We start from the raw sequence: 12,807 nt of genomic DNA, 5'->3' as shown, positions 1-12,807 counted from the left end.
TGCCCTGCTAGCTCATGTTTTCATAACGATTGCGAAGTGTTTTGAAGTTAAAGGAGCAATGCCTATCACATGGTGCTATTTCTGCACGAATATAATGGGCTGTAAGATGGGGTTGTATAGAGGTGATCTTCTTATATGGGCCGACATAGTTTACATCTACACATCAGGGGCATGCATAGCTGTATGTGCATATTTAGTGATGCGCTCTCGCTAATAAAAAACTATCACTTAGTTTCTATGGTGGTATTATAGGTGCATTAATCTTTCCTATTAATAGTTCTGCACTGGCATCTATGCAGTGTTTTCCATCTGCATATTCCGCGGTGCGGTAGCTAAAAGCTGTGTAATTTGTGTAGTCACTTGCATGAGCTGGTATATACTTGATTAATTAATGTAAAGTATGTGTGGAAATGTATTAGACTATTTCTGTGGTCTTTTATTGCAATTCTGCAGCCATTTATATTGTTTGTAAAACACGAACATTTCACAGAGATGGGAACAAGAATGCGAGGACGAGCACTTGCTTTCAACTGCTGTGGTTAATGTTGAAATATCAATTTACGTTGGTAAAAAACTCATAAGCCTCCGTGCTCTATTTTTGCTGTTTCTCTGTGAGATGTTCACGCTTTACACTCAATATCGTGCCAGAACTAGCCCAATCAGTTACGCAGTGGAGCCACCTACTGTGCATGTCAGTTCCAATGGCTTGTGGAATCTAACGGGGCATGCTTTGTTTGCATTTTTTGTGCAGAGTCATACGAGCACTTTGTGGCAAACCACCCGAGCACTGTAGATACGGAGGCCAGGAGGCTCAAAGACTTGAACAAGCATCTGGCCACCATGCTGCGTGATGCCAAATAAAGATGGTTTGTGCTGCGTGCCCTAAAATTGTCCTCTTCGGAGCTGGTGGCTCATTGCCCGACTCACGTGCGATTGAAATTCACTCGCTGCAATGTTGGCAGACGATGTTACTGTGTGCAACTTCATCAGAAATATTGCATGAACAAAAGAACTCGTTCAACACAAATGAGAACACTTGTACAATGCAGCTAAATAAGAATAGCGTCTTTTGCATAGCTGAAGAGAACATTTTCATGTAGCATACACAAACGAGAACGATATCGTGGAGCGTAGCCATGCGAGAACTATATCGTCAAGCATAGCTATGCGAGAATAATATCATTTAACATACCCACACGAGAACGATCTCGCTTACTGTAGCCATGCGAGAATCTCGCTCAGTGACGATGTCCACTCGTACACATGTGACATACGATGTCGCTGAGTCTACGAAGCAATAATAGCGTAGAGAAGTTCTCGCTCAATTATCATACATATTTTTTCAATAGGGGAATGAATATAAAGGTGCTCAATGGCACAGTCACTGTCAAAAGCTTACGCGGCTCAAGTTCTGCGAATAATTTTGTTGCAACGCAGCTGTCCCGCAGCCCGTAAAAGCATGCAAAGCTGTTCTTTACTCTAGACCAGCGCGTTCTACAACGCTGCACGCCTGCGTTTGAGATTCCGTGGTCCGTAAGGTCTTGACGCTGACTATACGTTCGAGAGGCAGTAGGGGGCTTTTTTTTGCGATACATTAGGGCAAGCGCGGTCCTCTTGATGATAGACGACAGATGACTTTACAGCGATAGAATTTCAGCATACCCTTTGTTTAGTAACACTGATGATGAGTGAATAACCGGAGTAAATGAACATTGCCGCCTGATTCGGTACAGGCTCGAGTGGACTGCATAGGTTCTGTATCCCTGAAAATTCGTGCTAATACCATACTACGCATTCCATACTGGCACGTCTAAATTTTTTTCTACCAAATGATGCATGACAGATATTATATCAACCTGACTATGTATGTCACATGTTCAGGCTCGCCATGCGATAAATACAAATGAACAGAACACTCTTTCAACAACGCCTTGATTGAGCAATATTTTTTCCACTTATGATACGCGAATGGAATCGCATAAATCTATATGTTACAGACGCCGTAACATTGTCCGTAACAATGTTGTGACTACACATAACCTGCCGTATCATCGTCATTGGCGCACACACACTCTCTGATTTCCGCGCTAGTTCCGTTTTCTTAGATTCCTGCACTTGTGCAATGCATTCGCTTTTCCTGATATTTTCTTCAGGTGAGCGGTCAGGCGTGCACCGAATTTTTTGTCGGAGAATATTGCTTATGCTATCGCACATCACTTCGTTGTTTTATTACCACTTGTTCGCCCCCTTTATTAGATTCCCATTACAATGCCATAGCATTATAGGCCCCAGGATTCGCGCAATTCGGCGAACGTCCACCTTTAACTTCCGATGGTACCAAAACCCACGTGACCAAGTGACCACGTCATGTTCCCAGCGCTGGACCTACGGCCACTCGCACTGCGACATCCCATGGCGTCGATTGGACGCCGTAGCCAACACTCCAAAAATTGACTTTGTTCAATTCGCAAATTCAGTTGACCCACGATCAAAAAAACCTGCCCCACTCCCAAAATTCATTTGGCCCTACCCAAAATTTGGGTGGCCCATACCAACATATTTAGCTTGCCCAATTCGTAAATTGAGTAGGATCATGTCTGAATAGCTTCATTGATTACGAGAAAGCGTTTGATTCTGTCGAAACCTCAGCAGTCATGGAGGCATTACGGAATCAAGGTGTAGACGAGCCGTATGTAAAAATACTGAAAGATATCTATAGCGGCTCCACAGCCACCGTAGTCCTCCATAAAGCAAGCAACAAAATCCCAATAAAGAAAGGTGTCAGGCAGGGAGATACGATATCTCCAATACTATTCACAGCGTGTTTACAGGAGGTATTCAGAGACCTGGATTGGGAAGAATTGGGGATGAAAGTTAATGGAGAATACCTTAGTAACTTGCGATTCGCTGATGATATTGCCTTGCTTAGTAACTCAGGGGACCAATTGCAATGCATGCTCACTGACCTGGAGAGGCAAAGCAGAAGAGTGGTTCTAAAAATTAATCTGCAGAAAACTAAAGTAATGCTTAACAGTCTCGGAAGAGAACAGCAATTTACAATAGGAAGCGAGGCACCGGAAGTCGTAAGGGAATACATCTACTTAGGGCAGGTAGTGACGGCGGATCCGGATCATGAGACGGAAATAATCAGAAGAATAAGAATGGGCTGGGGTGCGTTTGGCAGGCATTCTCAGATCATGAACAGCAGGTTGCCATTATCCCTCAAGAGAAAAGTATATAATAGCTGTGTCTTACCAGTACTCACCTATGGGGCAGAAATCTGGAGGCTTACGAAGAGAGTTCTACTCAAATTGAGGACGACGCAACCAGCTATGGAAGGAAGAATGATAGGTGTAACGTTAAGGGATAAGAAAAGAGCAGATTGGGTGAGGGAACAAACGCAAGTTAATGACATCTCAGTTGAAATCAAGAAAAAGAAATGGGCATGGGCAGGACATGTAATGAGGAGGGAAGATAACCGATGGTCATTAACAGTTACAGAATGGATTCCAAGGGAAGGGAAGCGTAGCAGAGGGCGGCAGAAAGCTAGGTGGGCGGATGAGATTAAGAAGTTTGCAGGCACGGCATGGCCACATTTAGTACATGACCGGAGGAGGGGGAGTAGATTTTAATGAACAGAAAGGAGGAGAGGTCGGCCTGGAGAGCGTGTCTCTAGCCTGCTACTCCCCACTGGGGAAAGGGGAAGTGGGAAATACAGGGAAAGGTAGGTGGCGAGTGATTATGTTATGGTACAATGTGATACTATATACACGTTATCCAATATGCGGGTGCGCAGTGAACGCGCATACACGTAACGGTAATCTTGTCCATACAAAAAGTAATATTGTCCCAAAAAGTTATTGCGCAAACACATTTCGTATTGACTGCACGTCTCACAGCTTCTAAAGGCGATCGTCTAGACCAGTCTCACTTAAAAAGTTCAAAAGTGATTTTATGGCACGTTGGGCACAGTGAACACTCCTCCAAGCGCCCAAAAGCTTTTCTTCTGAAAAGGGACGGGAGTCCAAGCTGTCAACTATTGATTTGAGTTTTCTGCGTTCGGCCGCATATTGAGGGCACACACAAAGTACGTGAGCTATTGTCTCGAGAGTGTGACACACGCTACATTCATGTACTGACGCTCCTGCTACTCCTCAAACGTCAGTACATGACAGGGGTTGTTGGAGAAGTATGGGAGAGGCCTTTGCCCTGCAGTGGGCGTAACCAGGCTGGTGATGATGATGATGATGATGTCTGAAACCGCGTGTTTACAGGAGGTATTCAGAGACCTGGATTGGGAAGAATTGGGGATAATAGTTAATAGAAAATACCTTAATAACTTGCGATTCGCTGATGATAGCGCCTTGCTTAGTAATTCAGGGGACCAATCGCAATGCATGCTCACTGACCTGGAGAGCCAAAGCAGAAGAGTAGGTCTAAACATTATTCTGCAGAAAACTAAAGTAATGTTTACCAGTCTCGGAAGAGAACAGGCTGTTTACGACAGGGGGCGAGCCACTGGAAGTTGTAAGGGTATACATCTACTTAGGACAGGTAGTGACCGTGGATCCGGATCATGAGAATGAAATAATCAGGAGAATAAGAATGGGCTAGGGTGCGTTTGGCAAGCATTCTCAGATCATGAACAGCAGGTTGTCATTATCCCTCAAGAGAATAGTGTATAACAGCTGTGTCTTACCAGTAGTAAAGTACGGCGCAGAAACCTAGAGGCTTACGAAAAGGGTTCTACTAAAATTGAGGACGAGCTATGAAAAGAAGAATGGTGGGTATAACGTTAAGGGATAAGAAAAGAGCAGATTGGGCGATATAATAAACGCGAGGTAATGACATCTTAGGTGAAATCAAGAAAAGAAATGGGCAGGACATGTAACGGGGAGAGAAGATAACCGGTGGTTATTAAGGGTTACGGACTGGACTACAAGGGAAGGGAAGCGTAGCAGGGGGCGGCAAAAAGTAAGGTGGGCGGATGAAATTAAGAAGTTTGCAGGGACAACATGGCCACAATTAGTACACGACCGGGGTAGTTGGAGAAGTATGGCAGAGGCGTTTGCCCTGCAGTGGGCTTAACCACGCTGATCATGATGATGATGTTTAAAACCACCATGGCTCACTCCCAAAATTGCCTTGGCCCACAGCGAAAATTGACTGCCCAATTGGAAAATTGAGTTGATCCACTATCAAAAACGACCTGGCGCACTCCCAAATTTGACTTCGGCTAACGAAACTTCAAAATTGACTGTGCTCAATTCGAGCACTTGACCAAGGGCCGTATAACGTAAGACTATTCCAATATGTTTTTATTCCAATCTCCTGACATCAAATTTGCGTAATCGCCGACGCAAGCATCGGGCGGTCACCCGCAGGGTTGTCTGAACAAACCAGTCAAATGCTCTCCTCGTTCATAGGAGGTAACTTTTGTTTGCTGGAAAAACAAATAACATTTCCTGCACTGCACGGCTTGTCGTATCTAATTGGCTCACAAGAGGCGAGGAGCATGGTCAAGTGGAGTGGGATTTGATGGGGCCGAGCCACGGCACTGAATATCGGTAACCGGATGAAGATGGTGGTGCCGGCGTCTGCGCTTGGTCCGCTTTCCTTTACTTAGCTTGCGGGGTGGCTGGTCGAGAATCGCGGCGGCATGCAACAGAAGCTTAAGAATGACGCTAAAATGGATCCTCAACAAAGAAGAGTTGGCAGAACGAGGTCGTAAACGTGCCGACAGTTCTCGAAAGCATTACACGGCCACGCAGAAAGTCTTATTACACGCAAATAAACCCATGCTCTCCGGCAGGTGCCAGTAGCCAGTGCCTGAGCGATCAGCGGCAGCCATCTTTTATTCCATTCGGAACGGGGCCGCCTGCGGCTATTCAGAAGAAAATTCAGTTTTGTTCGGCATATTAATGCATCTTTAACGCGTACGCGTCACTTTGGCGCGGTAACGTTTTGCGGTTTTGTGACGTCGCGTGACAGGCAGGTGAAGTGAGTGCAGCCTGAAAACTTTTGACCAATAGCCGAGGGCTCATGGCAAAGATGCTTCGAATCAGAAATAACTATTTTTGTTTTGCTCGGTCAAATTATGCATAATCAGTGTGCACACGTCATATCAGATGGGGAGCTATCGTAGTTTTCGTGACGTCGCGTGACAGACAGGTGAAGTGGGGGTGGTCCAAAAAAGATTTTGACCAATCGCGGTGGGCTGATTGCAGAATTGGAATAGAAAAGTTTGGAATAGCTTTACATTATAGCGCCCCAAGTGAAAAGTATCGCGCACGCAAGGATACTTAAATGCCTCTGTGCCCCCTTTTTTGTAACAGATTGCAATCCTGTGCTTGGTTGCGCTTCGCTTTTCTTTCAGGATTATTTTCTGGTTTTGGAATGCATCATGTAACCACGCAAACCACAAAGGACAAAGAAGGAAACACACAGGACAGGCGCGGAACTTCAGCTGTCCGTGCCTGTCCTGTGTGTTTCCTTCTTTGTCCCTTGTTGTTTGCGCGGTTACATGATGCGTTCCAATATCGACCACCAACTTGCCCGCCTATCCCTGTTAAAAAATTATTTTCTGGTGTTTGCGCACTGCGAATAATTCCTACGGCGTTGATTCTCTTTGCTTGGCAGGCTGCTTGGTTCGATTGGCAAACTGGTTGTAATCCTTCCTTTGTGGTTTTGCTTCCTTTCGAGTGCATGCACAGAGTTGCACAGAGTTCACACGCACAGATTTTGTGCGTGTGAACTTTGCTTTAAATGTGCTGTCAAGAAGCTTATTTTCGTTATTTTTCTCGAATATTTTTTTGTATGCACAAAGCGCTTGATTGCACAGTGTTAAACTTTGTCCTGCTATATATGTGCTCTGCGTGAAAAAGTTCATTTATTATTTTAATCCTACCCTGGCGGATATGCTCCGTTTCTCCTGAAGGTATACGTGCCTGTGTACAGTGGGCATGTTTTAAAATGCTGATGATTTTTTTTCTTTGAAACACGATTGTCTGTCTGTAAAGCCACTTGCTATGCTCTCCCCTGAGCGGCAGTATTGAAAATAAATTAATAAATGAAATCAAAGCACCAGTCTGAAAACAGATAGGCAAATTATATTAAGGAATAATCCGCAATTGCAGTATAACTTGGAAAGATCGTTCATTAGATTATCATTTAGTACTGAAGACGAGAAAATTTTGTGCAGAGACAAAATCTGGGACTCAAAATGAAATGATTAGGTTTTTCGGAATGGAAAGCTTTGAGTTTAGCTATTAACTGTGTAACTACGTAGCTGAAAAAAGTTCGCATGTAATCAGGGTCGGAGGAGACCACCCAGCATCGAAGAAATGCTTTTTAGAGTTTATTTATTTATTTACGTCATCTGTGTTGGAAAGAATTACAAAAGGAATTGGCTTGAGCAGGATAAACAAATATTGCATTGAGTCAAAAGTAACCTTCTTTTCATTGAATTTCAGTTGATTGTAAAAGAAAAAAAAATGTCAGTGCGCACCAGGAAGGAAGCTTTACAGCTATACAGTATTGCCTGATATTAAAAAGAAGTAAAAATGAACGCACTCAGCAATGAATGCATTCAGCTTACATAATGCACGATAGGTAATGTTGCGCGAAAGTTGCGTTTATAATTATTCAGAATTTGTGCGAGACGGAAATTTTATTCAAGGAATATGCAATTCCAAATAGAGCACAAGAAAGTTGATTAGATATGATGCCTACTTTATTAAGTTGAGCAATATGGTTCGATACATTTTGCGATTGAGATATCATTTAGGGAGAAAACGAGAAAGAGAAGCTGCATAAGCTGCGTGTTTGTGCCACTTCTACTTCTTGTTTTCTTTTTATTAATAATATGTGTGATCTCATTGAAACCGGGATGCGATTGTTTGCGGATGATTGTGTACTGTGTGCAAATACATCTCATTTGATATTATTTTCCAAATACGGACAGCGTGAAATGCGTAGAAGACTGGTGTGTCACTAATAGCGTGTCCCTGAACTTAAATAAACGTGTACACGTTAGCGTTGCTAGAAAAATATGACAAAGTAAGACATTAGTATTCATTAGGTGGCCAAGAAATAAAAATAGTTCATCGGTCAAATATTTAGGTGTCATGCTGTCAGAGGATGGCTCTTGGTCATAATATGCTTGTGCGATAGTTAGAAGTGTAGGGCCCTTGGTTCACCGGCCATGATCACTTTTTCGCTCACTCCTCCTTGGTTTCTTGCATCAAAGTGCAAAACACGTAAGCATTAACGTAAAAGAAGCAGTGTGTCAAACAAGTTTTATTAATTTTGGAGTAAACTTGCCCTGTGTGGGATCCGTCTTGTGGTGTGCATAATAATACATTAGAAACAAACTGTAGCGACGCTTCACTTCGTGAACCAGGGTTACGCGTAAACGTATGGATGCGGTTTCTGAGCCTGTAAGCTACGTAATCTTGCATGACACACCCACATTGTCACATGCCATCTAGAACGTTCTACAGAAGTCTCATAGGAATGCCTAGGCAGCGCGTTTTCCTGGTCTTATTCCGCTCATACCCAGCGCTTGCCGACGACCTCGGGGTCGGTTGACTCGCAATCGGCTGGCTGGCATTTGCGCTGCTACTCCGTCCTTCTCACTCAGCGCTTGGCCTTTCGTTCGCCAGACGAACCTGGTGCATCCATAACTAACACAGTCTGTAGCAACTGCCACAGATGGTGAACCCAGCGCGCCTCCGCCTATCCTCCTCCTCCATGGCGTCCGCCTCCTTCCTACTCCCCCGTCACCGCGCGCTCCTCCTGTCCACCTCCAGGCGCCCTTCTTCTCCGACGCTCACTTCGCTCTCCCAGTTCGGAGGCATCCGACATAATCTCGCCGATTTCATAGGCGTGGTATGTACGCTTGCGTGTAAAGATGCAACTCGTCGCGGCAGGGCCGGTCCTGAGTAGATACAGCCGCTTTGTAACGGTAACAGCAGTGAAAAAAAATCTTCCTAGGATCATTTTGCTTGAACAACGAAGCAAGTCACGCATTAGACTGTCTTATTCAATCTTGTGCAATCGTAGAGGAATCTGCTTACACTATCCGAAGGCCCCTTGTTGGTTTGCTCGTGTAGAGAACATCTACTTAATTTAAGCCGTACATTTCCAAGATTGATAGTTTAATACGATTAACATCTTTGGAATTCAAGAGGCGTTTCGAAGCTACAGGTATCTATCTATCTATCTATCTATCTATCTATCTATCTATCTATCTATCTATCTATCTATCTATCTATCTATCTATCTATCTATCTATCTATCTATCTATCTATCTATCTATCTATCTATCTATCTATCTATCTATCTATCTATCTATCTATCTATCTATCTATCTATCCTCTTACGCCGATAGAGTGCCCCAAGCTGTCTACCAGCTTGGAACACTGCTCACGGTCATGATGCCGCCATAGTCATTCTGTCGTCATCACTGCAGCTTTCTCCTGCCTCTCCTCTTGCCGTGATCGTCACGCCTTCTGCACCGACCCAGCGGGCCAAGTTCTCCAATAGCTTACGCCACTACGTACGTGCCCCTCGGGGTGATGCTGTCGTAGTCGTCGCAACATCGTCATTTTAGGTTCGCCTCTCGTCATGCCATCGTCGTCACCTCATCTCGTTCGCCATACTCGTCATATAGGCTTCGTGATATATTCACCGCCACGCCATTGTCGTCATACACTCATCTTTATCCGATTGTCATCATACTGTGGTCGTGCCATCGGCATCGTTGTGTATTCGTCATAGAGTAATCTTTATGCTGCCACGCGAGAAAATGCGTCAAGTGCTACGTAAACACAAGCTGCAGATATGATAGCTTCGAATTGCAATATGAATGTTCGAGAGAACATAATTCGATTACGGGGCAACTGAAAGACAAAGCCCTGTTGCGGCTGCCGATTGAGGTTTGTCTGAGTGGCCGCTAGGTGACGGTACTGTTGTTGTACAGGATTTGCCATGATTTCAATTACGGTCGCCGCACAGGCTGTACGACAGATGCGATGGGCAGAGCGGCTGCGCATCATAGACCAATGGGTTTCTACGACCTACCCAGAGGCTGTACGTGGTTAGATACCGCTGATCCATGAGACTTTTTGACACCAGCTTGTAGCACTTGGTAAGTGCATATCAGTCTGTGCTGCTTTTCAGTTAAGGTGTTAAGGTGTAGTGGGTGGATTTTCAGTAGGTGTATGAGCCATTGTTTAGGGGGGTGTGAGCCATTGCATTAGTCTTGCATGATGGACGGAGAGAGAGACAGAGAGACAAAAAACTATTTGGTCCACTTAGGGTTTAGCGTTCGGTCTTCGTCTTCATCGCTGCAGACGCTTGACCTTCTTAGCAGGGTTGGGCCCCTAGTCGAGAGCTCCACGACGCGCTGCTTCGCTTGCGTGCTGCACCATTGCTTGTTGGGCGCCATGTCGCACTGAACTACAGAAACCGCCGTCGCGCACTCCAAGACAAATCTTAACTAACCTTTTTTAAATTAGTAAACGTACATATTATTTGCGTCTAATGAAGAAATGTCAATAATGTCATAATGTAAACGTTTTATTCATTACAATAAAAGAATTATGCAGCCTGTGCCACGAAACCTGGCTGTACGCAACCCTGGGCGTCGCACCAGTCGCATTGTTGAAATCCCAATAATGTGAAAGAAGCCCTGTAAAAAACGCACTGCGACGCGTGCGACTCCACCGATTTCCGTCGTTCCAGTCGCAGCATGTGAAACTGCCTTTACTCGACTCTGCGCCGCCCACGCTTTTGCGTTTCAGTACTTTCCTCATCGCGTAGTGCTGCGCTGGTTTTGCTGGCTCGCGTAACTCGCACAAATTGCAAGTAGCAGAGAAGTCAACTTCCATGAAATGTCGCGGGATGCCCGAATGGTCTACGCCACTTGACCAAAAAACACCTGCAGCGGCAAATACGCCGCTCTCTCTTGGCTCGGTGTTGCCGTCTATCAGGCGCCGTTTTACTCACCGACGGCAGCAAAGGACGGTGGTGGCGTATGCAACGTCACCACTGCCCCAGTTGGGTGGCGGGAGATTTGAATTCTGAAAAAGGTATTCAGACCCTTCAGATACAATATTCTCGTAAACTAGGGGCTCTATTCTGGACACGCATGGCGGCTGCACAGCCGCCATTATCCGCCATGTTTAATCTCTTATTGGCTGTGGCGAGCTCACGTGCCTTGAAATTTTTGCCGGGAAACGGAAGTTTTGCGAAATGTCATTTTGCGTTTTCATCAAGATGACGAAACGTGACGTGGAGCTGCAAATTTTAAGGACTAATACATTTTTTTGGTCCTTGGCAGATATATTGTGATGTTAGCGCTTCAAAAAGAATGTGAGCGGTAGCGTGCAGAAGCCAGTGCAATGCATCTGCAATTGCGCGAATATGTGGTGGCGATTCAAGATATGCGCCATGCCAGCTTGCTGATTGGCTGAAGGAATATCTTGTGAGGAGCGTCACAGGAAGGGCTGTTTCGTAATCGTCAGTTTGACGATGCGTGACGTTGCACTGGGCCGCCATTGCTGAGATTTTCCGCCATAATTTTTGCTGCGACGAGCCGCGCGAATTATGCTAATGAGCAGCCATATGCAATGGCAGCCGAGAGGAATGCGTATCGCCACATTTTCCCCGTCGTTTGGCGCCACGAAAATCTTTTGTTCATAACGCGTGCTCATAGTATTTGCATCGCTCTCGGGTGGTGTTGGCATTTGTGTTTGGGGCCATCGTTTTTTAAAAGAACGCGTTTATACGAAATAATATTGGTTGAATATAGCAAACTTTCAGCAATGTTGTCCACTTTTCACTGCTGCATTTCTATTGTAATCGAGATTAATACCTTTTCGCACAATCAGACGTTATGACAACGGCCTCTTTCTAATTTATAAAAAGAAATGTACGCAAGGTGGCGCCTTGAAGTTTCCTCCCGCGGTGCGAGTAACTAACGAAATGAACAAGAGATGGCAGCGCCGGCGCTTGCGTCGCGCTAGTGGTTATCTCTGGCGCCCGCAACGCTATCGGTGATATTCGGCCGTTTCTGAGCCAGCCGAGTCGGGCTGAGTCACTTGCGTTTCACGAAATAGCGATAACGTGGCCTAGAACGTGCGCGCATCACCACTGGTAGGTCGCGTATGTTGTCTCAAGCAAGAAAACAAGGGCATTGGCGCCAACATGTGATGACTCATTGCATTTTCCGGGGACACGCATCCTAGCTATTGAAGCAGACGACGGCTTGTACGCAGCAGACGACGGAAGCGCGAAGCGTTTTCGACGGAACAATCATACGCTTTGAGATAGCTGCTTTATTTTTACTGCGGAGGAAAACTGTTTTGCTTTACCGATAACGCTACATTCAGTGCCTTCATTTCAGTTTCTTAGGCTAAACGTCAAGTTGGCGTCACGTTACGTAAGCAAAACTGGGCCACCGGCGCCATTTTGTTTGCGTCGCGCCTACGTCACGCACCGAAGAAAATGGCGGAATGTCCAGAATAGCGCCCTAGGTCTTTTTTTGGCACGAAACAAGCGTTGCAAGGTTTTTTGGAAATGTATTTAAAAAGTCCCCGTCGACTGAGCATTTGCCTTAAGTGTCCCTTTGACTTTGTTTGCGGCAGAAACCCGACGATGATTCTCGACGTTATGCTGCCTCACGTCACCAACGAAGATAATCTTGATATCGCCACCTGTATCCAGCGCGCCGAAGAAGCCCATCTGCTCGCCGGCTTTTTGATCAGGAACTAGGAAAGGACCGCAAGCCGGCACTACAATCTT

At 45.3% G+C, this 12,807-nt stretch overlaps 1 protein-coding gene across 2 annotated transcripts in view; it reads right to left on the bottom strand.

Annotated features, from left to right (window-relative positions):
- Positions 1–12,807, bottom strand: part of LOC135905177 (luciferin 4-monooxygenase-like) — a 125,630-nt gene that overhangs the window by 65,743 nt on the left and 47,080 nt on the right. The gene's annotated exons all lie outside the window — the stretch shown is intronic.

The sequence above is a fragment of the Dermacentor albipictus genome, chromosome 3, assembly GCF_038994185.2.
Source record: "Dermacentor albipictus isolate Rhodes 1998 colony chromosome 3, USDA_Dalb.pri_finalv2, whole genome shotgun sequence".
Taxonomy (NCBI): Eukaryota; Metazoa; Arthropoda; class Arachnida; order Ixodida; family Ixodidae; genus Dermacentor; species Dermacentor albipictus.
The sequence above is the reverse complement of the archived record's forward strand: the minus strand, read 5'-3'. Positions and strand labels throughout refer to the sequence as shown.